General features: G+C 48.2%; 1 protein-coding gene across 2 annotated transcripts in view; it reads left to right on the top strand.

Moving 5' to 3' along the window:
• Bcor (BCL6 corepressor) overlaps positions 1-27,370 on the top strand; it is a 121,339-nt gene that overhangs the window by 26,114 nt on the left and 67,855 nt on the right. The window contains exon 1 of one of the 2 annotated variants that reach the window (XM_048461312.3): positions 4,553-4,705. The exons of the other annotated variant lie outside the window; for it this stretch is intronic. The gene's annotated coding sequence lies outside the window, so the exon portion shown is untranslated. Of the gene's footprint in view, positions 1-4,552; positions 4,706-27,370 lie in introns of those variants that run through there. 2 annotated transcript variants of the gene reach the window in all.

Below are 27,370 nucleotides of genomic sequence, written 5' to 3'. Positions count from 1 at the left end.
GTGTTAAACCAGTGGGGGGTCTCTTGGCAGAAAGCCTTTATTCTCACGGCCTTGCACCAGGAAGTAGCGGGCAGTCCAGAGGGCCTCCAAGAACAAACCCACTGGCTTCGCTTCCTAACAGGAAAACAGTACAAAAGGGTGGGGTGGCGAAAGCAGGCAAATAATTCCCACTGTCCTACCCAGTCCCCTGTCTACCCTTGTCTACATTACAATTTGGGACTTGCAAACCTGGCAGAGGTCGCTCCCACTTTTGGGTATAGACCATCTAAATGCCACGAAGCTGCTTGCTCTCTGAGTTGAAGTATCAAGCAGGTTTAAGGAAAAATATCACTCTTTGGGTTCTGAAGGTGCAATCTCCCCTAGCTGGGTCAGCTTCAAACCTGCGGTGCTTCCCCTCCCCCCAGCCTCTTCTGACCAGCCTTTGCTGGCCTTAGCCACTCCTTCCTCCTGGATGCAAATCGTTTGCTGAGCCTGTGGAGTGGCTAGTAAGAGGGCCGGAGTTTGGCCTTGCGGCACAGTGAACTGGAGAGCAGTTCCGTTAGGCTGGGGGAGTGTTTGCTGATGATGGCGCAGCTCTGTTGCTTTCTATCCAACGTGCCCGTAGAATCATTGCTAGTGGATTTCCCAGGCCCAAGGTCCAATGCTGTAAGAGTAGAATTCTAGCCAGGAAGTCCATGCATATACACAGGCAAACTCTCAGGGGGCTGGCTGAGTGAACCACCATCAGGGGATCTTCCGCAGCCAGAGAGCAGCTGCTTTTCCTGTTTGGGCTCCGAGAGGAGTGTCTGTTCCCACCCTGGCTTTGATGGTTCTCCGACAACTGTTAGGGAACAAAGACTGGAGGCCATAGGCTTCTTACTGCAATTTCTCAACACCTCTGGTCTTCACTTCTGACTTTTACCCGAATGGCTACTGTGAGGTCTTCCTGAGGGATCTTTCCAAGACTTCTCACTAGTTTCATATTGGTTTAAACTATGATAAAAAGGAAAAGGAAATTCACAGAGTTGCTATCATTAACTTGATGTGTAGGCTGGTACTTAAGTAGGTCAAGTTCACTTAGGGTTTTGTTTTTGTTCCTATCTATCTAAATTCTCCAGACCCTTTCAATCAGCTAACTTAAGCTTGATGTCTCTTATTGTCGGTTTCTCTTCCATTTCCATAGCTGGATGAGGGTGGAATTCCTGGAAAATGTTTATTCTCTTCACAGACCTAAGCAGTCTGTGAATGCCTAGTTCTTTTTTTTTTTTTTTGATAAAGCATATTTCTATGTTTTGATAAGGAAGAGAATAATTGGTGTTCCTTCCCAGGCCTGAAAAGATAATTATGCGTCCCAGGAGCTTGCTGTCTCCTGTCTCTTTAACAGATGATCTTGATTGTGACTCTAAAGCACAAGTGCTTTCTTGGCCCATTCCCTCTGTCACTCCCCTCAAGCCCCTAGCCACCAACAGGTCTGAAGGTGGTGGTGGTACCTCAGAAGATCCTGCAACTTAGGCATTCCTCCTCCTCCTCCTCCTCCTTCCCCTCCTCCTCCTTTTCTTCTTCTTTTATCATAGGAAGAATATCCTGAGCCACTGGAATTTCTGCTTCATCTCCCTGAAAGCTTATGCCAGGAGCTCCCCATAGGGCCTGTGGCGATGAATGTCTTGAGGCCCAGGAAAGGAGCCATCATGGTGGGAAAAATTGAGAGCGTGCATACATGACTCAGTCCCGAACCAAAGGAAAGTACCAACAGCTCCATGCACCTGGCTGGCAGCCTGCAGAAAAACAATACTCTGGTCCTGCAGCTAGTCAAGCCCACAGGCATACCATTTAGTTGGCTTTTCTTCTGCTCAACTTAGACATACCAGGAAGCTGAGATGCAGCCATGACTCCTCAGTTCCCCTGTTGCCTGCCTTAGCTTGGCTGAACTTCTTGTTCCTGTCTTTTTAGGGGAACTGGTTGTATTCTTGAAGCAGGATCGCATTGTGACACCTCCCCAGGGGTCCCTAGCTATTGATTTTTAATATTCGTATTCAATATTGTATATTAAATATTGTATCCGTGCATGAGAGGATGTGATGCAAATCACCAACCGTGCCTGTGACTTTAATAGTTGTTTTATTGCCCGGAAACCACAGTTGGATGTAAGGCATCTTGCAGCCAAGGCTGGGGGGTGGGCAGGGATGGAAGACAGAGGGGAGGGCAGGGCCTCTCAAGACTGACTTGAGACCTCCTGCTGAAGGGATAGGGAGGAGCTTTACAGCCTTTGCCCAAGGGCAGTGGGGGGCACTCCATGTTTCAATGAAAAGAGCTGGGACTTCTGTATGGGGCTTGGTCAGAGGAAGAGGTGTGGAGCTCTGTCCTTCCTTCCGGGACTTCCTTAACTGTACGTCTGTTCCTGGCCAGGAATCACCTTTCCCTCTACAGACTTACCCCAGACATGCACACAGACTCCTGAGCAGGAAAGTGAACTCCAACAGGAAACTTCGGGCCTACTCCAGCAGCTGAACTCTGGGGCCGTTTTCCTCCTCTGCCACCGCGGGTAATGCTGTCTGCTCTGGCTCCCTTACAGATGGATGGAACCACTGGTGCAAAAGAGATACTACTACTATTCAGGGAAAAGTCAACTGCTGTCCCTTGGTAGGCAGGCTGAGACTGGTATTGGCCTTCCTTTTCTGCTTCCCCATCCCGCAGGCTGAGATGCCTAGATGCCTTCTTTCTCAGACAGAAAAGTCCATTCCTCTTAAAGGCTTTGGCCTCCACTCCCCAGTGGTCGCCCCTTGACCACCCAGACTCTATGACAGCCATCTACTACTTCACTGGGTTAGACAGTCAGGTTTTGAGAGGACAACCAGCAGGAAGACAGAAGGGCCAGAACAAGCGTGTGTGTGTTCTAGTGTGTGGGTTCAGGGAGTCTCCATGTGCACAGCCAACAGCAGTGGAAAGCACTTGGCTTCATTTGAGTGAGGAGAAGTTTTGCAGTCACTGCCAGTGCAGCAGAGCCGGAGGTGGCAGGAAGGGAACAGAGTCTTGCTAGGCACTGATTGGCCCAGTATGATGGCTGTGGCCAGAGAGCCTTGGTAACTATGCTAGATCTTTACTCGAATCGCATTACAAGGTTAGTGGTGGAGGGAAGCCCAGCTTGGTTCCTAATTGCTTAAAAGTCAAAATGGGTAGTGTGCCCAATGATACCGTCATAGGGAAGTCCATTGGCACTTCTCAGACCATTCTCCACTTCTGAGAATGTGCTGAACTGCTATTATTAACCTACTATCTTTGTCCCAAGCTCCGAGAAGGGTGGGTGGAAACCAGAGGGGCCTGGAGCCTTAAAGACCGCCCCAAGGACTCCTTCTCTGCTGGGAAGTTCCAAATAGACTTAACCTACCCCGGACCGACAGAGACCAACCCTAGCAGCAAGGTCCTCCTAGACTCCGGGTGCGCGTTCTCACTAGGCACATGAATGGAGATGTACCGGGCAGGGCCTGGCTGCGTACGCCTCCGCGATGGGCTCTGGCTGCTGCTGCTGTTGCCTGTGTTTCCGGGTCTGCGGCTGAGCCTTCCTGGCGTTCTCTGGCTTTGTCTCACTGCCAGCTTCTCGCCTGTCCTCACTAGTCTCCTGGGTCCACGGGTCGCGCTCTGTCTCCCCGAGTGCGCCTTTGCACACGTGTGGCTGACTTCCTGAAACCTGGCCTCTTCCCGCGGGCTACTGGGCACTGCCTTAAGGTCGCTGTGTGTGTCCACTTCTAGAGGGTTCCCCAGTCTTTAGAAACTGTTGGCAGGACTACGAGATCCGAACCCCGGAGGGCTAGGGTTTGCTTCGTTCCAACCCAAGCCGAAACTGGCGAGGGGCTTTTATTAGACCTCCTATGCAGAGTCAAAGGGGCACACGTCTGCGGTTGACCTCTCCCAACACTCTGGAGACTGTTAGTCGCCGTGAAGAATTTGGGCACACTGTTCTGCTACCTATCGGAAAGTTGGCGGGACATGTGGGCTGGGGTCCGAGTACCCAGAGTGCACGCGCACGTGCCAAATTCAAGGACCCGCTGTGGATCAGCGGACTGGGAGTGGTGACTGGGCTGAAAGCCAGCGAACACCTGGGAACACCCTAGGCCTCAGGGCAGGTGACACCCTTCGGAGCCCCGACTCCCTCCTCTCCACACACCCCTTTCCCCCCGGTCCGCATGCGGTCGGCCTCTGCGGCGGAAACACGGTCCAACTCCTTGAAAGTAAACTTGCCGCGAGCTGCCAGGGCCGGGAGAGAGGGAGCGAGTCGGCGGGGGTGTCTGCGTCGGGGAGGCTGGGAAGGCTAGTGTCAAGTTTCAGCCCCTAATGACTATCGATGGCGAGGTGCCAAGACCCTGGGAACGGCTTGGGGGAACCGGGGTGAGGTGGGGGAGGCGCGGGTTGAGTGAGAAGAACCACCGTAGGGCCCAACTTGCGAACCCCGAGACGCGAGGCGCCCACGGGGGCTGAGGGAGGTGGCGGGGGCGGGGGCGGGGGCGGGGGCGGGGAGGGGCGCTCGAGGAGCCGCGGGAGCGGAGCGGAGCACAGGCATCTTCCGCAATCCATTCATGCACTGAAGCGCGTGCAGAGCTGCTGCTCGCTGCCATTGTTACTCGCGGGCGGTGTGGGAGCCGAGCCTCCACTCTGGCGAGAGATAAATGGCCTCTGACAGCCCCTCCTCGCCAAGAGAGCTCCTCGGATTTCACCGCGCCGCGGCTCTCAGGTCTGTGCCTTGCTCGCTTCCCGGTGAGAACCTCTAAATCAGCCTCCCCGCCCTCCCTTCTCTCGGACTCTGTTCCCCCCCCCTCCCCGCCCTCTCCGGCCGGGCCAGGGCCCCCGGGGGCGCTGCGCACAGGCTCGGGTCACCTCTCCAGCCCGAGGTTATGAAGTGGGAGCAGCGAGAGGATTCGGGGGCTGCGGGTAGGGAGAATCAGCTAGCGCCCCCCACCCGAGCTCCGTTCCCCCGCCTGAGCGCCCCGCCTCCGCGCCCACAAGATGGATCAGGCTACCGTGCGGAGAGCGGGCTGTAAATATTTTAAAAGTCTCTCGCGCGCCGGCGGTAATGGCTTTCGCAGTTGGAATGTGTGCTAGGGAAAGAGGAAGGGCGACGTTTGTGCTATGTTGCGGGTTGGGGGAATTGTTCCTATACCCTCTCCCTAGGTTCGGGGTGGGCTGTACAGCCAGGATCCCCGGTTTCCCGCCCCCACCGCGTCCCATGATAGCATCAAGAACACCAGTCCTTAGGGAACTTGAGTATATAGCAGGGTGACAAAAGGCCCAGTCGAGGTGACCCCAGAGCCACTCTTCTCTGAGGGAGGTCTCTCAAGGTTTTGGACTGGGACTGGTCCGAAACCCCTGGTCCAGGTCCACTTCTCATGGTTGATCCAGGGAAGGCGGGAAACGTACAAATAAGAGCCCCCTGAGTTTGCGTGGCCACTAAAACCGGGGCTGGGGTTTCTGCAGCGGGAACGCGTCCCGTTTGTGTCTTTGGTCCTCTTTCCAGCTCCTCTGTAAAGCCTGGATCCACTCAAAAGGCGCCATCCGCTTTGCATTTGAATCTGAAAGTAGCTTTGTGGCTACTTTGGTTTGAAACCTGGGAGGAGGGAGCGGGCCCAGAGAGGTTCATGCCCAGGCTTGGTGGCAGTCACGTGTGGGCATGGAGGGACTCTTTTTCTTCCTTGGTTAGTGTAGGCTTGGAAATCTTTAAGGCTGAGCCCAGCCGGATTGGAGAGGGTGGGGGAGGGGAACCCAGTTATCTCTGTGGGGAAGAGACTTACTGGGCCCACTACAGGGTGTGTGAGTGGGGTGAGGTGAGGTGGTCACCTTTGCCAGCAGCAGCTTCCTTGCAGGGCAAGGGTGCTGAGTTGCACGGAGCTGGGGCAGGCCAGGTACACCAGATTATCGCGGAAGGTTCCAGGCGTGTGGGCCTAGGCTAGGACTGTTCATCTGTACCCTCTACCTTGTTAGCCTCCCCGCCACACCCGCCAAAGAGTGGGTGTGGGAGTCTTTTCGGGGTGCGCCAGAGCCGCCCTAGGAGTTCCAGTGCGTGGAGTTCCCGACTCTGGCAGCTCCGCTTCCAAGGGCTTGTGTTGCGCCCTTTTCGCTTGTTTGTCTCTTGTGAGCCTCGTAAACCGCCCTGATTTATTACCCAGACTAAATGCTTAATTTGTGAATATGAAACAGATTAAAAAGGGCGGGGGGAGGGGGCTTGAGGTCGGCATATTTTAGCAATCAGACCAAAGCCGCCCGGCAGATGTTTCAAATTTGTCGACATTTTCAGGCTCATGTGGAAAGCCAGTCAGAATGGTCAAGAGGTCTTTTTTCCTTCCTTCAACCTGAGAACTTGGCAGTGATCAAAAGGAGGTGATTAGTAGCTACACAAAAAAGACACCAGCAGTCAAGGAGTTAACAGAGGCTGAGCTCTTCACCTCCAGGATTGGGGTGGAGGGGATGGGGGCCTGAGGGTCACAAAGGCAAGCTGATCACAAAGCCTGGAGGGGGCCTAGCTAAAAAGGCCCAAGTATTAGAAGCTAACTCTGAAGAACAAAGTCGAGGGTCCATTAAAAGTTAATTCAGTAAATAAACTTCAGTGGTGATAAAACAAATAAGAAAGATGGCAACTCCAACTTAAAATAACCAGCAGATAATAGAAATAAATAGCTTTGATGTGGCCTAACCATGTGCTTTCCCTTTAGGCGGGTCCCCACAGTGAGAGGCCCAAGACAGTCCTCTATGGAGCACCCTCTCTCTTTGAAAAGACCCCATGTGTACAGGCAGTGCTTTTTGGCGTTTGTCGTTTGGGAGCAACTTCACACATCAAAGGCTGCCACAGTGTTCTTTTCAGCTCCCTGGTTCCAGCCGCCCAGTGAAGCAGATACAATTTCTATAAATTGGCCTTCTCCTCTGGGTTTTGATTGATCATCACCATATGAGATTATTGAAAGTCTAATGTCTTATTTCACTTTCTCCAAGGGTTGAGGAGGGGAACAGTTTATTGGAAGTCGGGCCATGGGAAGATTCCCATGTTGTGCCATAGTAATTTCCATTAGCCCGGTTTTCCCAGCCTCCTGAAACCCCCATGCATTTCATGCGGGTGCCTTGTTCCATCTTCCCTCCCTCCCCCTCCAGGACTGTTTCTGTGGCTGTTCACAGGTACAGTCCAAGGTAGAGCCTTCCTATTGGGAAGGAGAAAATGGCTGTTGACTAACGGAGAGAAACAAAAGATGTCTTTTTAAAGCATATATCTTCCAATGCCCCAAATCCCTTCTTCTGCCTTTGTTTCCCACTCCGAACTTTCTTGTCCCCCCTTTGCCTGGATACGGTCTTTCATTTTATTAAAGTTGATCATGGCTCTTCTGTCTTGTCCTGAGCCAGACAAAGGCTTAGAGAAAGTCAAAGAACATGTTAATTATATGTTTCTTGTAAACTGACTTTTCATTTCCCCCTAACACATTTAGCTGGCTTGGTGTTTAGTTTAACACTCAATTGCTGTAAATATGCTGCTTAAAATGCTGTCTTTATTAAAACAAATAAATGGATTCAAAGACCTTTCTAATTTCCACTTGCGTGGGCTAGAAACAAGAAAAAAATGTAAGAAAAGAGCATAAGCTGGGGAAAGGTAGCAGGGAGGCTAGGGAGAGAAAATACACACACACACACACACACACCCCATATTCCTTCTGCCATCCCTCCCTGCAGCCACCCTTAAACTGGTCCGTACAATTGTCCCAGGCTGCGCCCTGCAGCTTGCCAGCCAGCCTGAATTTTCCATCATTTGGTGCCTAAGGCAATCATTACCTGCGAATGGACAGCCCTCTACCTGCTGGCCTCCAGTCACTTCCCAACCAGGGGAGACTGGCTACAGGCTCCTCCATCAGGCCTGGGTCCCATTTGTTCAACCTGAGAGGGGTACTTGGTTTTTGCCCCTGGGTGAGTTGGTACCTAATTAAACTCTACCCAGGGCAGCTTGCACTAAATATACGTAGGCTGAGAGGAAGCTGGGAGGAAAAGGCAGCCATTACTTAAGCAGGGAAAGTGACTTTTCTGAGAGTGGGAAGAAAGGGACCCCTCGGATCACTTTGTTTACCCTAAGCAGAGCTTCAGAGGCCACATCAATGCCAACAGTGAAACAAGTAGAAATGGGAACGAAGGAGGAAATCCAGAGGCCACATGTCCCTAAACTAGGCCTGTGTCATCATCTGGGAGCAAGAGGGAGGTTTACCAGAGCTCTAGACAATGCTGGCTGCAGAGAAAAAAAAATGACCCAAGCGCCCTTGTGGCTTTGGAGTCATTGCTCATGTGCTACAGGCCTATGTACTCAGGATCTGGACCTGTATAAATGGCTGTGGAGACAGAAAGGAACAGATGTGTCAAAGAGCCCAAGGACTGAGTGTATGGTAAAGTTACAGGGAGCACAGAGGAACAGGAGAATATGCAGCCAAAGCCGCGGGCCCCACTAGGTGGGATCCAGATGATCAGAGCTGGGGGTAGAGACAGCCTGCAAACAGAGGTGGTGAAGACCTGGAGAGGCCTTGTGGCTTTGAACCCTGGTTAATTGAGTGGAGGAAATTGATTCTGAGGGTGAAAACATTGGGTCAATGTGACAAGAAGACCAGAACCCCAGTGCCAAGGACACAGAGTTAGAGGACTAAAGGAACTGCTGATTGGACAAAGCTGCTCTTCCTGAGCAAAAATTTTACCCATTTTAAAGACTTGCTGTATGCAAAGCAATATATTGGGCATCTGGGGTCACCAGAGCTAGAATCCTTAAAATGCTCCTACCTTTTCTATGGAGGACAACAAAGGCCGACACTGAGTGAGCTGAGACTGAGAAGGAAGTTTCCAGTCTCTTCCAGAGCTCCACTTTTACCCCTAGCCTTCAGCTAGATTCCAGAAGGGAGGTAAGGCCACAGGCAGCCTGTGACTAGGAACCTCTCTACCGCCAATCTGAAGTGAATCCCGCTGGGGCTAAGCTCCAGGGCCTTCCAGATTGTTCAGTCTAGATGGTGGCAGAGGTCACAAGGGTCCTTTACTTCCCCTTTCTTGGAAAGCCTGCCTGACTTTATTTCCCCTGGGGAGGGGGCAGGCCAGAGATTTTGATGCAAATCAAGAAGGCAGCTTTTCTAGTCAGGACTAGCCTGTGCTGTTGCCCTCTGCCAGCATAAAAGAATAGCTTGTGCACCACCCCCCAACTCATTCTCTCTCTCTCTCTCTCTCTCTCTCTCTCTCTCTCTCAAACTTGATAAGGGAATACTGACTCCCTTAACAAAACAAAGTTGTGAATCTCCAAGGTTTCGAATTGTGAGGGGAGTCTCCCAGTAGAGAATTCGAACTGGCTTAAATACATCTCCCCTCCCCTGGGCACACTCCCTCTGTGCCCCCTAGATTCCACTTGCCCATTGGGGTGTTTCAGTGTGATCACAGGTGCCCTCCTTCAAGCCACCTGGCCTGGGCCCAGCCTTTGCTCTTGGTTTCCCTCAGCACTGGTGAAACATGCTGGAACCTTCAAAGCATTCCTAAACACTACCAGGGAACTGTAGGGCAGCGCAAACAAAGAGGCAAGGAACGCTGGAGCAGTAAGCTTACTGAGTCTGTGGGCCAACAGGGCTGGCCCAAGTTCAGTCAGACTTCTTGGCTCCAGGCCAGTCAGAGCTGGCAGTGTGCCCTCTCCAGCCCACTACTCAGACCTCATTGCCCCCAAATTTGGGCACCCTTCCCTCAAGCTAACTTAAGTCCCAGGAAGCCCTACCGCTGCTCTTCAGGCCTCTCAGAACAGTACTTCCCCGTTCAGGTTTAAAGGTAGATAATCTGTTGCTTCTGCGAAAGCTTCCCAAGAGACTGAATGAGTTGGCCAATAGCAGGGTCCCTTCCCTTCATCAGATGGCCTGGGGGCTTGGGATAGCCTGAGTCCCTGCCTGTTAGCTTCAGATCTTGAGTGTTTGTGAACACTTGCTGATTTAGATCCTGTGCTGCACAAAAATATGATCATTGTCTACGTATGTCAAGGTTGGGAAGGGGAAGTTCCCTATACATAGAACTAGGGGGCGGGTGGTGGGTGTCAAGTCACGTGGTTCTCCATGGGTAGCGAGGGAGTGGTTCAGTCACTCATTCATCATCCTTTAGCTCAAGTCTCTTTGGTTTATTCAATACCATGCTGGTGGCTTGTACAAGGGAGGCAGGAGGAACAGCCACGGTTTCCAGGAACCTGCTTTATCTCTCACTCCAAAGCTAAGAGAAAGCTTGTGTTTTTATTCTCTCTGTGTGTGTGTGTGTGTGTGTGTGTGTGTGAGTGTGAGTGAGTGCACATGCACGTGGACAAGAGAAACAGACAGACATGGGTTTGGGGAAGCAGTATGAGACATGGTAGCCCAGCCTGGCCTGGAATTTGATATGTAGCCCAGGTATTCTTGAACTACTGCTAAATTCCCTGAGTCCTGGAATTACAGGTGGATGCCACTACGGCCAGTTCATGTGTATGCTTTGCACAGGGGCTTGCGATGCCCAGAGCTCCTGGGAGAGAGGAGGGCTCCAACAGTTGTCTTATTTCAGCGTGTGGAGCTGCCACTGCAGGTTCATGTCAGCACACCTAGCTAGGATTGCTTTTACTCTTCTTTCCCGCTTGACTTAGTCCTGGGGATCAAATTCATGCTGTCTAGGGAAGTTCCTTAGCACTGAGCTACAGCATCAGCCATTTTCATAGTTTTTATTTTGAGACAGGGTCTCTATATATTGCCTAGGCTGGCTTTGAATTCTAAACCTTCCTGCCTTAGCCTCCTAAGTCACAGGTGTCAGATGACACATTCAGCTTATATATGGGTGTCACAGATCTGGACTCAGGTCCCTATGCTGTGCAACAACTACTTAACTCACTGAACTGAAGCATGATTGATAAAAATTCAGAGAGAAATTGTGCCGGGCGGTGGCAGCGCATGCCTTTAATCCCCAGCACTCGGGAGGCAGAGGCAGGAGGATCTCTGTGAGTTCAAGAACTAGTTCTAGGAGAGGAGCTCCATAGCTACTGAGAAACCCTGTCAGAGAGAGAGAGAGAGAGAGAGAGAGAGAGAGAGAGAGAGAGAGAGAGAGAGAGAGAGAGAGAGAGAGATTGACTGGGGTTCAACCTGAAGATCCGAAAAGCAAAGCAGCCAGCCACTGGCTCTTACTCGATCTCAGTCCAGAATGGCGACCCTGCCTCCAGAAATCTGAGAATGAGACTGTGTCTATGAGCTATCTCCTCCTGTTTTATAATCCTCTCTGGGCTGGGATTAAAGGCGTGTACCACCCAGTATCTATGGCAACTAGTGATGCTACTGGAATTAAAGGTGTGTGTTACCTCTGCCTGGTCTGTAAGACTGACCAGTGGGGCTGTTTTACTCTCTGATATTCAGACAAGCTGTATTTATTAAAATACAATTGAAGTTCCACTACACTGAACCTTGAATCTTCTCCAAGCCTGAAATTTTTTTTTAAGCTAAAGTGAGATTGTGTATGTTTTTTTGCTTGTTTGTTATTTGTTTTTTTTTTGTTTGTTTGTTTTTCCTGGTTTTTTGAGACAGGATTTCTTTCTGTAACAGTCTTGGCTGTTTTGTAACTCACTCTATAGACCAGCCTGACCTCAAACTCAGAGATCTGCCTGCCTCTGCCTCGCGAGTGCTGGGGTTAAAGGCATGTGCCACCACTGCCCAACAATAGGGTGTCTTTTTAACCCTTGTTCCACTTACATAAAGATGGATTGTTGCAAATGCCTTCAGCACAGTCTGCTAAATGGGGGCTTGGGGGCTGATATCCTGTGTTTTCTTCCCCAAGGCCCCACCCAGACAACATGTTGGTTGCAGATGTTATGGGTAATTCCTGTACATGACAATTTTTTTTGTCGGGGGGGGGGGTGGCGAAGCAGTATTTGTTTTGAGACAAAGTTTTATGTTGCTGATGTTGACTTTGAACTCCTGACCCTCCTGTCCCTACCTATTAAATACTGGGATTACCGATATGTGCCAGGATGGTGGCTACATGGCAAAAAATTCTAAGGATATCAAAGGGTGCTAGGGGAGAAGTGTAGGCCTCTCCCACTCAGCTGTTAGCTACCTCTCTGCAAGATTGCTGCTCCCTTTAGTTTCCTGCTTAAACTTTTCAGGATAGTTAAAAAGAAGAAAAGAACATTTAATTTGTCCTGAAAAAGAGGAGATTGGAAAAAAATAGAATTTCACCTTGAAGAAGTCCAAACCCACAGAAAAATTCAAAGACCAGTGCCACAAACACCCATATTGGAAGGCACATTTTCTAAGGTACGCTTGATGTGCCTATTGCAAAGAATTCAAAAGCCTTTCAAAGGTCTGAATTAGTTTAAATTTATCCTAAACTGTTACCGAGGAATGTATTACCCTCATAAATGCAATAATCTCTTTTTTCTTTTCCTTTCTATTTAATTTTTTTTTGTTTTGTTTTTCGAGACAGAGTTTAGCCCTGGCTGGCTTTGAACTCACAGAGCTCTGCTTGCATCTGTCTCCCAAGTGCTGGGATTAAAGGCGTGCACCATCACTGCCTTGCAATGCAGCAGTTTCTTATCCCTCACCCTTACCCAGTGTAGTGACTCATGCTTACAATCCCAGCATTCACAAAGCTGAGGCAGGAGGATCTCCATGAATTCAAGTTCAGCCTGGGCTACAGACTGAGACCTTGTCTCAGCAGCAACAACAAACCAAAATAATAGGCACAGTGATGAATATTTATAACTACCACCTGGGAGGGAGACCCAGCCAGAAGAATTAGTAGTTCAAGGTTATCCTTACCTGTCAAGTGGGTTCTTGGTCAGCCTGTGCTGACCTGTCTCAAAAACAAACCAACAAACAACAGGGACTAGCAAGATAGTTCAGTGGTTAAGAGCACTTGACTGCTCTTACAGAGGACCTGACTTCAATTCCTAGCAACTACATGGTGACTCAAACCATGTGTAGTGGGATCAGATTCCTTCTGGTGTGCATGAAGACAGAGCACTCACATACACTAAATAAATGAATAAATACATACAAAAGAAAAGAGAAACAACAACAACAAAAAAGGGGGTCATTGAGATGGCTCAGTAGGAAAAGGCGCTTGCTGCCCATCAGGACAACCTGAGTTTGATTCTCAGAACCCAGGTGGTAAAAAGAGAGAATCAACTCTTGGAAGTTGTCCTTTGACCTCCATAGTTGCGCATGTGCACTATGAATAAAGGTAAATACATTTAAAAAGTAAAGACCACGTAGAAGTTAGTTTGGGGAAGCAAGATTACTAGAGCTCAAAAGCTGCCTCCACCAGTTGCCTTGCTGTGTGACTAGGTAGTTACTCTTGCTCAGCCTGGGTTCCTCACTTCTCAGCTATGTAACGGAAGATATCAAGATGGCCCATTTCATAATGGTGAGGTGATTAAATTAGTTGGCAGGTATAACAGGTTTAAAATAGTACCTAGCACCCAGAAAGCACTCATTGGGAGTTGGGGAGACTTGAGCCACACCACACACATCTGGTTGGGTTCAACCTTGTTGTGCTGTTTGTGCATAAGCCCCTCTGAGTTAACAGCCTTGGGAGTTTGATTGTTAACTACAAGAGACAGGAGGCGGTACTCGCCTGTGATGCCCTCAGACAGTTTGCAGCATGTTTTTTTCTTCAAATTTGCAGTGTTGAGACAATAATCCTCAACCCTCACCATTCCTATTTAAGACATTGGAGGGGGCTGAGTAGCATGCATGATACCCCGAGTTCTATCCCTAGCAACTACATTAAAAACCAGGCATAGGGCTAGCAAGATAGTTTAGTGGGTTTGCCTCAGAGACTGAACACTTGAATTCTATCTCTGGGACTCATCTGGCAGAGGAAAACTGGCACTTACAATTTGTGCTTTGATCTCTATATGCATACCGTGGCAACTGGTACCACCGTATGCTCTCTATAAGTAAATAAATAATAAAAATAAAAGTAAAAATAAAAATAAAAAATAATAAAAATAAATAATAAAAATAATAAAAATAAATAATAAAAATAAAAGTTATAAAATAATAATCAAAAGAAAATAGGCATAGTAGTAACACTCTAGAGGTGGAGGGTACATGTGAGTTTGAGGCTAGTTTGGGATACATGAGACTATTATCTTTAAAAAAATGTCAGATTTGGATGGTAGGAGCTGTGGCTCAGTGGTAGGTAGAGTGCTATCTTATTCTTAGCTTGTATTAGGTCCTGGGTTCTATCCCAGTGCTAGAAGGGGGAGGGGGAATGATGGGGAAGGTCGTGTGAATCCCGCCATTCTATACCAGCTGCTGCCCCGCTGCTAGAACCATCTTAGAAGACAGAACCTGTTGCTACATAAAGAAAGCCAGATCTCCCCTAGGGAGGTGTCTAGAGGTGTGATGGTGCACTCCTTTAATCCCAGCACTCAGGAGGCAGAGGCAGGTGGATCTCTGTGAGTTTGAGACCAGCCTGGTCTACAAGAGCTAGTTCCAGGACAACCAGGGCTACATAGTGAGACTCTCAGAAACAAACAAACAAAACCAAAGTTGAGGGTCAAATGGAGGAAGCAGGTATGACTCCATGAACCTCCTACTGTCCTGCAAGTTAGTTAGAGAATTTTGTGGGGTGTACCCCCTGCACCGGATAAATCGTCCAAGATATCCTCTCGTGGGATATGTTGAATGGTACATGTCTTGAGAGCTGAGGAAAGACAAAGGAGTTTGTTTAAAGATATACTTTGCTCTGTGCTAGAAAACACCTCACTTAATGTTAGGCTTTGAAGGCTGTAATATCTGCTCTTGACATTGTGGTGTTTCTGCCATATAATTTAATTAACGTGTGATGCAGGCACCATGCCAGAGTCAAACGTTCTGACAGCTCTTGGAAGCCACCTAAATCCTTTTAAAGTCCCTCCCGGCACCCCAGTAACACATAGACAAAGCCACTAAGGTTGAAGACAGTCCCTGATATGGGGCACAGAATTTTATCAGCATTTCCAACATTTTCAACTTCTGACTTTTTTTTTCTAAGAAATGTTTTGTTTTAGCTGGGTGAGGTGGCATGTACCTACGGACTGTCTGGACTATAGGAGAGACTGAGACAGGAAGATCATTGAGTCTAGAAGTTGAATGCTAATCCAAGCAATGTATGATGTACCCTTCAGCAGTCAGTATGTCTGTTTCTCTCTCTCTCTCTCTCTCTCTCTCTCTCTCTCTCTCTCTCTCTCTGTGTGTGTGTGTGTGTGTGTGTGTGTGTGTGTGTGTGTCTTTCTCTGGCAGAGTTTCACTATTTATGGTTTTGGTTGGTCTTGAACTTGCTAGGTAATCTAGGTTGACCTAAAATTCTTTGCCATTCTCCTGCCCCAGTGTCTCAAGTGTTGGTGTAATAGACATGCACTACCACACCTGGAGAGATAACAGCCCCCCCCCCAAAAAAGAAGAAGCTTTTTTTTTTTCCAAGTTCACCTATCATAAAGTCTCTGAGCTTCCCCCATAAATTGGACAAAAGACTTAAGGAGAAAAAAATTATACCTATGTATCTATACAAAATTACTTTGTGCATCCCACTTTCCTACCAATGCTTTGGGTCCTGAACAATGTCTTGTATATCATAAAATTTCATTTTATTACAAAGGAAGAATAAAAGCAAAAAAGAGAATATTATAAGTTGTGCTAAGTTAAGGAAGAATTAAGAAGGGTAAGAACAAGAGAGAGATAGTATTATTTTAAAAGGTAGACAGTGCATTGTGAGTCTTGAGTAGGCAGAGGAATATGGTTAGGTGGTGTATCAGTCAACTCTTGCTGAAATAATGCTGTGGAAGAAATCACCCAAAGCACAGGTAAGCATTTACTTTTGTGGCAATGTCTGTTGGTCACATGGGTTTGGTTAATGAGCAGAGGCTGGGTCCACATTAACTCTATGTCTTTCATCCTCCGTGGATGAGGGGTGGGGGGAAGCAGGCCAGCCGGGGCAAGGCAAAACTGCACGAGAGCAGAATGAGAACACAGTGTTTCTTAAGTCTCCTGCTCAGAAGTTGCCACTGTTACTTTTGCTCACATCCTGTTGGCTACAATGAATTCTGTGATCTGATAGTAGTGGATTGGGGAGGCAGGCCTCACCTCTAGGGAATGAGTTGCAGAGTCACCAGGATGCAGATAGGGAGGGAGCTCAGGGCAGTGGGCTGGATGGAGAGTAGCCCAATCTGAAACAGATGGCTCAAACCAAAACTGTGTCTCTAGCTATGATGTTTAGATATACAAATACGTATATCAAATGATAAAACCTCCTTTGGTGGAATCTTGTGTTTTAGATTAAATTTAAATAAACCCATATAATAATTATGCATCAGCATCCCTAAGGTGCCTTATGGATCATTGTTGCCAGCCTTGGGAAACCTGGGAATACAAGCCACAGGCTTTGCCAATGCCAAGAGAGAAGTGTGTCTTGAGGGAGATCTTTCTTCCCTCCTGGACTTGTCATGCAGAGAACAGGGGTGGGGGAAAGACCAGAGGAGACCCCAGGGCCAGCAATTGTCCCTGCTGGTCTCTGTACATGTCTTGGAATGGCACTAACCTGGTTTTGCTCTGCTGCCAACAAACCCTTCCTGCTGGTCTCCATGGCTGCCTAGGGGGCCCAGGGCAGGGATGAAAGATTGTAGTTGCTCTTTGCAACTCCTTGCTCCCTGCACCTACTCTGTCTTTGTCTTGCTGTCATTGAGTAGTGTGGAAAGGATCTCTTTAACATTTTTTAAGAAAGTGATCACATCTTGTTGGGCAGTGGTAGTGCATGCCTTTAACCCCAGCACTTAAGAGGCAGAAGCAGGCGGAGCTCTGTGAGTTCGAGGCCAGCCTGGTCTTCAGAGTGAGTGCCAGGATAGCCTCCAAAGCTACAGAGAAACCCTGTATCGAAAACCAAAAAAAAAAAAAAAGAGGAAAGTGATCATGTCTTCATTTGCCTCCCTTCAGTGAATTCCTGGGCTCTGCAGCCTGCCAAAGCTCTGGAAACTGGCCCTTTTCTTTAGGAAAGGTCATTGTTCAATTGATTCCCACAGCTAATGGAATCTAATCACCGAAGCCTGGAGTGATTGCAATCAGAGGAATCCACCTGGTGGAAAGGAATCTAAGTTTTCCTTTCTAAGCAGGGAGAGTGAGGTGCTGGGGCAGGCATGGCTATTACCAGGTCTCTGGATTCAGAGTATCTCTTACTTGGGTGTTCAAAGGCAATGTGAAGTGATTGGCCTCCTGTGAGGAAACCTAGCGCAGAAGTGAACGTGGGGCTGCTTCCAAACCAGCCACCATCACGACGGAACATGCTGGGGAGTCCACACAACTGCAACTTGATTTCTGAGCTCACCAGCAACCCGGGTTTGATTTCCTATGGTTCTCCGTGAACTTAGCGCTGTTTAGCTCTCCCACTTAACTGCCCCTCTGGCCCCCACAGGATAAAGCTTTTTTGTAGTTCTTTCCCGGAGGCCCTCCTGTGTTTTCAGCCTTTTTTCCCTATCAGACGATGATGACGGGACTGGGAGAATCTTTATTTTTAGTGAAACACAGTGGCTGTGCAGACAACTGCATGCGTCATTAGCATACAGCCAGATAGCAGCACACCCACGGAGCTGGTACTCACATCCAAAGTCAGAATGGCCAGCACCGCCAAGTCCTCCTCAGGCCTCCAACTAGGCAGCTCAGCCTTCCTCACACACACCTGGCAAGACTTCTCATCTTGGAGACACATTGCCAGTCTGTCCTGGTTTCTAATAGTATCACTTAGCTTCCCTTGATTTGATACTTTGTAGAAATGAAATATACAGGAGTGTACTATGTGTCTGCTTTTTCCCCCTCTGAGTTACGTCTGTGAGATCTGTGTGTAGAGCGATTGGTTCGTTCTCCCTACTGTATAATATTCCGCTGTATGAGTACACATTTATTTACTGTTTCACTGTTGATGGGCATTTGGACAGTCTTGCTTTGGAGCCATTACTAATAATGTGGTTGTGAATGTGTGTAGTGTCCCATAGCATCTACGTTTCTGCTGTGTTGTCAGGGCCATAGGTTCTGTCAGCTTTTGTTGTTGTTATGCAGTACTGAAGACTGAGCTCAGGGCCTTGAATATAAATTTTCTACCACTGAGTTATGCCCTTAGCCTTATATTCAGTATTCATAGATAAGCTGAAAAGTGTCCCAGAGCAGATCTGAGCAGGGCAGCTCATACCTGTAATCCTAGCAGTCAGGACTGTGATTTCAAGGTCAGCCTTGAAATTCACTAGAGAGTGAATTCCAGGCTAGCTTGGGATAGAGTGAGACTGTGTTCCAAGAGGGGAAAATCTCTTGCTTTTCTTCTTTTAAAATCCTGAGCCATGGTCTTGCAGTGATGGCACACGTCTTTAATATCAGGTGCTTGGGAGACAGGCAGAGGCAGGTGGATCTCTGTGAGTTCGAGGCCAGCCAGGTCTACAGAGCAAGTTCCAGGACAGTTAGGGCTGTTACACCGAGAAACCCTGTAGTTGGTTGGTGGTGCACACATCTTTAATCCTAGCACTCGGGAGGCAGAGGCAGGCATATCTACATAGATTCAAGGTCAGCCTGGTCAACAGAGTGAGTTCTAGGACAGCCAAGGCTACACAAGAGAAACCCTGCTTCAAAAAACAAAACACAACAACAAAAAAACCCAAAACAAAGACACAAAAAAATCCTGACCTATCAAGATAAAGGCACTTACCACCAAACCTGGCCATCTGAGCTTGATCCCGGGAGAGAGTCAATTCCTGAAAGTTAACCTCTGACCTATACACACACACACACACACACACACACACACACACACACACACGCATACACACACACGCTAACCAGCTAAATAAATAAATGCTAAAATATTGTTTTTAAATTCTCTCAAGCTGTACTACCTCAACCCTTGGGAGTCTGAGGCAGGAGGATTGCTGTGAATTTAGTACCAACTTGGGTTGCATAGTGAGTTCCAGGCCACCCCACTTCCCACAAGCCCATCCTCCCAGATGTATTCTGTGACTGTCATAGGGAAATGTTCTCCAACGCTCTGGGAAGCGGGAGAGTGTAGTTTGGGAATCTTCTGTAAAATCAGAAACTTGGTCCGTGATCTTTAGTGACAGTAGCTTTTGGACACTGAGAAAATGAAAACCCAGATCAACTCATGCCTGTCAGCTCAGCACTTGGGAGGTTGAGGCAAAGGGATTGCTGCAAGTTTGAGGGAAGCTACAGGGTGAGTTCCAGGCTAGTTTTAGCTACAGAGTGAAACCTTGTCTTTAAAGAGAAAAAAAAGAAAAAAGAAAAGAAAGAAACAAATCAAAGAGTCAGGTCTGGTCAATTCCTCCATGACCTGGGCCTGCCCCTGCCCCACTCCAATACTCTTGCCCAGTTCATGTCCACAAGGCAGCAGGACCTCCCTGTGCACTCAGGTCTCTGCTGGGCCCGCTTTCTTGGCGAAGGTCCATCCAGAGCCCCGCTGGAGTGCCAGTCCTGCTCAGCCTCGCTTTTGTTGTTTTGGTTTTCTGTTGAGATGGGCTGGTCTGGAACTCTAAGCTGTCCTCAGTCTCACAGAGATCTGCCTACCCAGTAAAGACACTAAAGGTTTGTGTCACCCTGCCCAACTCACCCTAATTCCTAACTCCAGGTGTTAGCGTCTCCAGGGAGCCCCGCCCAAGCTTCTGACAGCCACTATTCTAGCAGGTTCTCACTGTTATCTTTGTGCTGATTGGCGCAGCCACAAAACTTACACTGTGTTGTTCTAAAAGGCCTCCTATCTAAGTTCCTGCTTTAGTTCAGTTATATGGTTTGTTTGCTTTGCTTTGTTTATGTTTGTTTTTGGCTTTCTGACAAAGGGTTAGTTTTCCTAAGTAGGAGGTGGACCTAGGCTGGCCTTGAACCCAAAATCCTCCTGCCTCTTAAGTGTTGGGCAGTCTTAGAAGGCAGGGACCAGAGAGCCAGTTCTGTCTCCTAAGCCAGCATGGAAGAAGCACATAGCAATCCCAGCACTTGGGAGGGGAAAAGAGGAGGATTATAAGAAGAGGCCAGCCTCCACTATTTAGCAACAGCAAAAAAATAAAATAAAAAAGCCAAGGGCACTACATGCATGTGGTACACAGATATATATGAAGGCAAAACACTCATACACATAAACTAAAACAAAAAACCAAAAAATTTGTCTCTTAGTTGTGTAAGAGTAAAAAAAAAAGGACTTCCCAAGGTCTGGACAAGGAAATTTTGTCATTTGTGTCAATCCACGGTTGTATCAGCTACACGTTCTTGGGTCAGCCTGGACAACACAGTGAAACCCCATCTCAAAAAGAAAGGGAACGGGGGAGAGAAAAGAGAAGAGAAGAGGTTTTTATTTAATTTGATGAGCAAATCCATAAGTGGCTTTCTCTCTCTCTCTCTCTCTCTCTCTCTCTCTCTCTCTCTCTCTCTCTCTCTGTGTGTGTGTGTGTGTTCTTTTTTAGTTTTAGTTGAGGTCTCCTGTAGCCCAAAGTGGCTTCAAACTTAAGCTGATGGTGACCTTGAACCTCTGATCCTCCTTGCACCACTGTGTTTGGTATTTGTCTTCTGTCGGTGTCCTGGCCCCCTCCCTCGCCCCAATCCCGAGTATGTGTATGTGTGTGCACATGCCCATGAGCTGTTCTTCAAGGCACCAGCTACCTTTACATTTTTTATTTATTATTGTCTGTGTGGGTATGTTCAAGGGTGCGTGTTTAGAGTTAAGAGGACAACTTCCTGGAGTCAGTGCTCCCCTCCCACCTTCCTTTATATGGGTTCAGAGGATCCAATTCAGGTTTCCAGGCTTGTGCAGCAAATGTCTTTACCAGCTGAGGCATCTTGTTCCCTCTCCCTTTTTTTTTTTTTTTTTTTTTTTGAGACTGGGCGCCTTTCTGGCCTAGAATGCCTTGCTAGTTAGGCTCAGAGTGAGCCATAGGGATCTGCTGGTTTATGGGTTTATGTGTCCTCGATGTTGAAATTACAAACCTGCTGTGTGTGTGTGTGTGTGTGTGTGTGTGTGTGTGTGTGTTTATTCTGGGGATCTAACTTGGCTTCTTATGCTTGCCTTGCAATGCTGCAAATTGAACCCGGGTCTTGATGTGTGCTAGGCAAGCACTCTACCAACTGAGCTACATCCTCAGCCCTCTGTGTTGATAAATACCCACCACATGACCCAGGGTAAGCACCCAAGGAATCCATGGTAGGGAAGGCAGGGCCAGGAGAGGCCTCCCCAGGGCATGGGGTAACAGGTCTGGACCACAGAGCAGGCTGCCTGTTCTCATCTCCAGGCCTCAGTTTCCTTACTTGTAAAATGAGGGTACGGAGATGCTCTTCTCATTAGGAGGAAGTGAGGGGTGCCCTTAACCAGGTTGGTCCCCAGCTGTTAGGAGTTGGCATAAGCGGGAGTGTAGAAAGAGACCAGAGGTATCTTGAAGGAGAAGCTGAGAGGCCAGAGTGGGAACCGAATTTAAGCACTCTCCCTTAGCATCATACATAGGAAAACACTGTGTGTCAGCGTCCACTAGCTCTGTGACCTCAGGACAGCTCCTAAACCTCAGGGCCTCTCGGTCTTTGTTTTTGAGAAACTGCTTTGATAGGTAGTGGAGGGTGACTTTGAACTCCTGTCTCTCTCAGGCTGGCTTTGAATTTTTTTTTTTATTTTGTTTCGTCTTTCTGTGCAGCTTTGGTCAGCCTGGAGCTTGATATGCAGACTATACTGGCCTCAGAACACAGAGATCATGTGCCTCTGCCTCAGGAGTGCTGGGATTATAGGTATGAGCCACAGTGTCTGGCCTTAAGCCTCAGTTCTATCACCTATAAAATAGGGTCATTGCTATGCCTTATTTTTACCATACATTCATGAAAGTTACATAAAGGAATACATTAACTATATGCCTCATACTTTATTGGTGTTTACCATGTAGTGGCATAAATGAAACTAGTAAACAAAGGCTTTTTCCCTACTGGCTCACAGCTGTACATCCAGAGGAGGTTTGGTTGCTATTGCTGCCATGCTGGGGATTGGACTCAGGCTTTGTGTTTACCAGCCAATTGCTATACCCGAGCTCCTGAGACAGTGTTTGATTTATAGATATCTGGAGAGCTGACTTACATTGGCAGCTGCCTATTATCAGAGGCAAAAATGGGGCTTGAGAGCTGGACATGGATGGTGGTATATACCTTTAATCCCAGCACTCAGGAGGTAGGGGCAGGCGGATCTCTGTGAGTTTGAGGCCAGCCTGGTCTATAGAGTGAGTTTCAGGACAGCCAGGTCTACCTACACACAGAGAAACTTTGTCTGGAAAAAAACAAGAAAACAAAACCAAATAAATAAATAAATAAATAAATAAAAGGGAAGGAAGGAAGGAAGGAAGGAAGAAATGAAGTTTGCAACGGTTGCTGGAGAGATGGCTTAGTGGTTAAGGGGGCTGGGATTTTGTTCTCAGGAACCATGTTGACTCAACTGCTTTGGGCACACTGAAATAATTAAATCAAATCTCTCTCTCTCTCTCTCTCTCTCTCACTCACACACACACACACACACACACACACACACACACACACACACACACACAGAGTATAGTATCTCACTGTGTAGGCTTGCCTAACCTGGAACTCATTTTGAGACCACGTTGGCCTTGAACTCAGAGATCCTGCCTCTGCCTTCTGAGCACTGAGAATAGAGGTGTGCACTGCCACACCCAATTCGCTTCTACTCTTTAATATATTCCATGATCTATGGCAACAGAAAATGGACTAAGATGTGGACACATCTTCATAATTGAGTGGTTGTCTTGTTAGTTCTGCTGCTGGATCTAGCAGGGCTAGCTCAAAGAGCTGGAGTCATTGACAGGATAGTTGAAGATGGCTTCCAGAAGAGCCTGATAGTTGGTGCCCATTGTTTCTTTCAGCGGCTTCCTGTCGTCTAGTGTACGAGACTGACTTTGCTTATGTGGCAGTCTCAGAACTGTCCTAGAGGGCAAAGTCAAAAGCTACAGGAAGGCCTCTTAAGATGTCACCTCAGAAGTCATCCATCACTTTCTCGGAACATATGTTGTTCGAGCACGTTTTAGGCCTGTCCAAATTCTAGGGGACAGGGCTATAGGCATACCCTGTTAGTCGGCTCAGAATTTCATCAACAGAATTTCAACAACTCGGGTGCTAGTGGCATAACCAATGATTCTGTGGTCTGGCAATCAAATCAGGGTGACAGTGGGGTTGGCTTTTTGTGATGTTCCTGTCCTTGCCTTGTGGATGGCTACCTTCTCTTTGCGCCCTCATGTGATCTTCCCTGTTTTTGTCTGTATCCTGACCTCTTCCCATAAGACAGCAGTCAAAGTGGATTAGGGTCAACCCTGGTGACAACATTTTAGCTTAATCACCTCTGTAAGGGTCATACTTTCAAATAAGGTCACATTCTGAGGTTCCATGGCAGAAACATAAAAACATACTCTGCTCCCCACCTTGGTAGGAGGTACTGTCAAGGACCCATGCCTGGGTTTGAGGGACTCTGAGGGGACCCAGTGTCTCACCTTGTCAGGGTGCAAACAGACCCGCGGCTAGTACAACTGTTACTGCTATTATATCTTCTGTTCACCTGGAGGTTAGAGAGAAAAAACTCCGACTAGGCCTCATCCTCCATTTTCAATTTCTCCCGTAAACAGGCTCCTTCCTCAGCTGCTGAAGTGACTGCTGTCCCTAAGATGTCATTGCTGGGCACACAGCGGCTTCTGGGACCACCTCACCTGTTTTCGCCACTTGTCTTTCCCTGCCCCCTTTCATCTCACCATAAGTGGACTGTGTGGGTGGCCTCCAAGAACAAGACAGGGCAGACTGGCCACACCTGTCTTTGTCACCTCCTGGGTCCAGCTCTCCATCTTCCTTCTGATTTCCTTCCCTCCAAGGTGTCAAATGTCTTTCCAGGGCAGTCTCCTTGGAGAGAGTATCTCACTTGTTTCCAGACATAGGGATGCTCAGAAGACATTTACAGAGGAGAACTTGTCCCGAGTCTTCATGGTCCCTTCAGACCCTAGTTCAAGAAGCCCAGAAATCCCTGTTGGAGATTCTGGCTTTTGTTTTTAAATTTTAAATTGTTCTCTCTCTCTCTCTCTCTCTCTCTCTCTCTCTCTCTCTCCACATGTGTGTATGTGCACGCCGATGCACTCGCACTGTGTGAGATCCGTGGGCACGTGTGTGCATGGTGCTCATATTCAGTTCTCCCCTTCCATCATGGGTTCTGTGGATTAAACTCAGATCACCATGCTTGTGCAGCAGGTGCTTTTCCTGGCTGGTCCATCTCTCTGTCCCTCCACGAGGGGGATTTTTCAAATCAGAGCCTCCCTTCAAGGCCCCTACCCCTTCCCCATTCCACAGCTACTCATTTGAATATTTTATTTTATTTTATTTCGAGACTAGGTCTCTCTATTTAGCCCTGGCTGCCCTGGAACTCTGTGTAGACCAGACTAGGCTATCCTTGAACTCGGGTGTTTTTCTACCTCTGACACTGAGTGTTGGGATTGAAGGCATATGCCATGGCGCCCTGCCAAGATTTTATTTTTTAATTATGTGTATCTATTTGTGAGTATGCGTATGTTTGTGGGGATGCCTTCAAAGACTAGAAAAGTACATCCTATCCTCAGTATCTGGAGTTACAGCTGTTTGTGAGCTGCCTAATGTGGATGCTGGGAGTAGAACCCAGGACCTCTGGAAGAGCAGCAAGTGCTTCTAACTGCTGAACATCTCTCCAGCGCCTCTGTAAGTGCTCCTCTTTACTGTGTCCACCCTACAAGACACAGGGTTTTGACCTTGAACCTGCTATGGGCTGGAGGAACACTGGTTTGGGAGTGAGCTGGCTTGCCTGGAATTTGGTTTGGTGACTGGTTTCGAGAACTTACTAGCTGGCCTAGAACTTGCCATCTTCCTCCTTCCTCCACTATCTGGGCATGGAGACAGGTGTGAGGGAATCACAGGTGTTTAGTAAGAGGTACCATTTCTGCTTCTTCCATATACTTGTTTAAATACCCCCCCAATTGTCTCCCATCCCAGCCTCCACCTCCTCTCAGGTTTTGCTCTGGTTCTCCTGGAGCCAAGCAAATCAAGGACAAATACAGTTTGCAGACGCAGCCACCCCAAGAGAAATGAGAAGGGAGGAAGCAAACAAAACCCAGCATGGGAGTGTGGGGCCTCAAATGTCCCACTTCTGGATGCTCAGGGTGCAGCTGAAGGAAGTTGCTTTGGTGGCACCACCAACAGCAAAGCTGACAAAAGCCAGCACTTACTGGATCCTGGATTGGATTCACTTCCGTCAGGCAGTTGGGCCCCACGTGCGTTCTATCTCTGTACTCCCTTAGGCTCCGATAGTAGCTCAGCAGAGACCTTCCTTCTGCAGCGTGTTCAGCTGGCTGGAGCAAGCTGCCATCTCCCCTCAGCCTCCCACAGTGCCGTCGCTAGAGCCCCTCTACTGATGCAGCTTGATGGCAGGCCACACACGATAGTCCCTCCACGATGGGTGACAAGGTCTTATCCAGAGTGGGAGTTCGCTAGGTGTTCTTAGGGGAGGACCCAGCCGGGAATTGCTAATGCCCGCGCCCACACCCCTTGTTCAGTGTTGCTGCTTGACTTATTGTGGGTATCTTTCAAGGAAGATTAAGTGTTGGAGCCACGCAGACCTCGGAGTTGCCTCAGGCCCCAGGAATGAGGTCAGACGTGATAACTGCTGTGCTGTGGCCAGAGGCCCCCCCCCCCATGCCTCTTTGCTAAACCAGAACATGTTTTCCAAACAGTCTGGCCAGTCAGTCAGGCCCAGGGCAGTGGTGGGTAGCAACAGGCTAAGTGTGTCGCTGGGCTGTGTCCCAAAGCCTGGGCTTCCTAAATCAGCACGTTCCTTGTCACTCTTTACTCTGACTTCTGTGCCTAGAAATAGAAAACTCCCCTGCCCTGGTGGGGAAAGAGCTAAGCCCTAGTGACAGGGGACTTTGAATTCTCAGGATGGTGACCGAAGGCTGCTAAGAATAGTCAGCCTGAACACAAGCCAGATGATACCCAATGTGGTGGCTTCTGTTGTCCTTCAGACATGGGAGGAAGGAGGTTCCTATGAAGTCCAGCTCATGGAGCTAGAGGTGTGTAGACATGGGAGTTAGGGCAGGACATGGAAAAGCATCTACCTGATCCTGCCTTCAAGGTCTATAATCTTGGATAAGCATAGACCAGTGCCCATCTCTTCTAAAATGAAGGCCAGTCATCTAGAGGGCACCAGCAGCTAGACCAGGTGTATCTGAGGCCTAGGAGGAGCTGGATGACAAGAGCCAGGCAGACCTTGGATAGGCCACTCCAACAGTTAGCCCTTTTTCTACTGGTGCACAAAGAGTAGGGAACATTCCACAAATATCTGCATCCCGGTCCTCTCATGGGCTCTCTGAGGTAGCAAAGAGGCTGCATATACAAGAACACTGTTTTCACATTGCTTTCAGGGTTGCCTGGGCTGCCCAAGGATGTCAAGTCATGACCTCAGTTTGGGTTTAGGGTTTAGCGTTTGCTCTCGGAGGCCTGCAGAGTGCTGGGACAAGCTTGCGGAGAAAGCAGATTGAAGACTGAGCAGGAAAGGTGGTAGACCAGTTGCCTGGTAGAGCCTGGGATTTGATCCCTAGCACCACGTACACCAGATGTGGTGGTGCACACCTGTGATAACAGCACTAGGAGATGCAGTCAGGAGACTCGGAAGTTCAAAGCCAACTTGGGCTACTTAAGAACCTGTTTCAAAAAAAAAAAATAAAGAAAACAAAACAAAACAAAACAAAAGATTCAGTCAACGAAACAAAACCAAAGTAAACAACAACAAAAGAGCAGAACAAGATTTACACGTATACCTTCAGAACAGGGTTTACACGTATACCTTCAGAACAGGGTTTACACGTATACCTTCAGAACAGGGTTTACACGTATACCTTCAGAATAGGGTTTACACATATACCTTCAGAACCTGTGAGTGGAACTTAGGGGTAAAATATGCACTAGCATCTGCAAGGCCTTTGGATCCATCCTCAACCAAATAAAAGACAGAAGAAGGAGACAGAAATATGTGTATGTGTGTTGTTTGTGTGTGTGTGTGTGTGTGTGTGTGTGTGTGTGTGGCAGAGGTTGGCACTGGGCATCTTCCTCTATCCCGCTATGGTTTACTTATTGTTTGATTTTGAGACAGGATCTCACTATGTAGCCACGACACCTACTCTTACATTTATTAATTTGTGTTTTATTTATGTATTTTGTTTTATTTATTTTTGAGACAGGATCTCATGTTGCTCTGGCTGACCTGAAAACTTGCTGGGTAGACCAGGCTGCTCTTGAACTCGAAAAGCTCTGCCTGCCTCTTCCTCCCAAGTGCCACCATACCCAGCCCCTAGCCA

This window comes from Myodes glareolus, chromosome X (assembly GCF_982192425.1).
Source record: "Myodes glareolus chromosome X, mMyoGla1.1, whole genome shotgun sequence".
NCBI classification, from domain to species: domain Eukaryota; kingdom Metazoa; phylum Chordata; class Mammalia; order Rodentia; family Cricetidae; genus Myodes; species Myodes glareolus.
The sequence above is the reverse complement of the archived record's forward strand: the minus strand, read 5'-3'. Positions and strand labels throughout refer to the sequence as shown.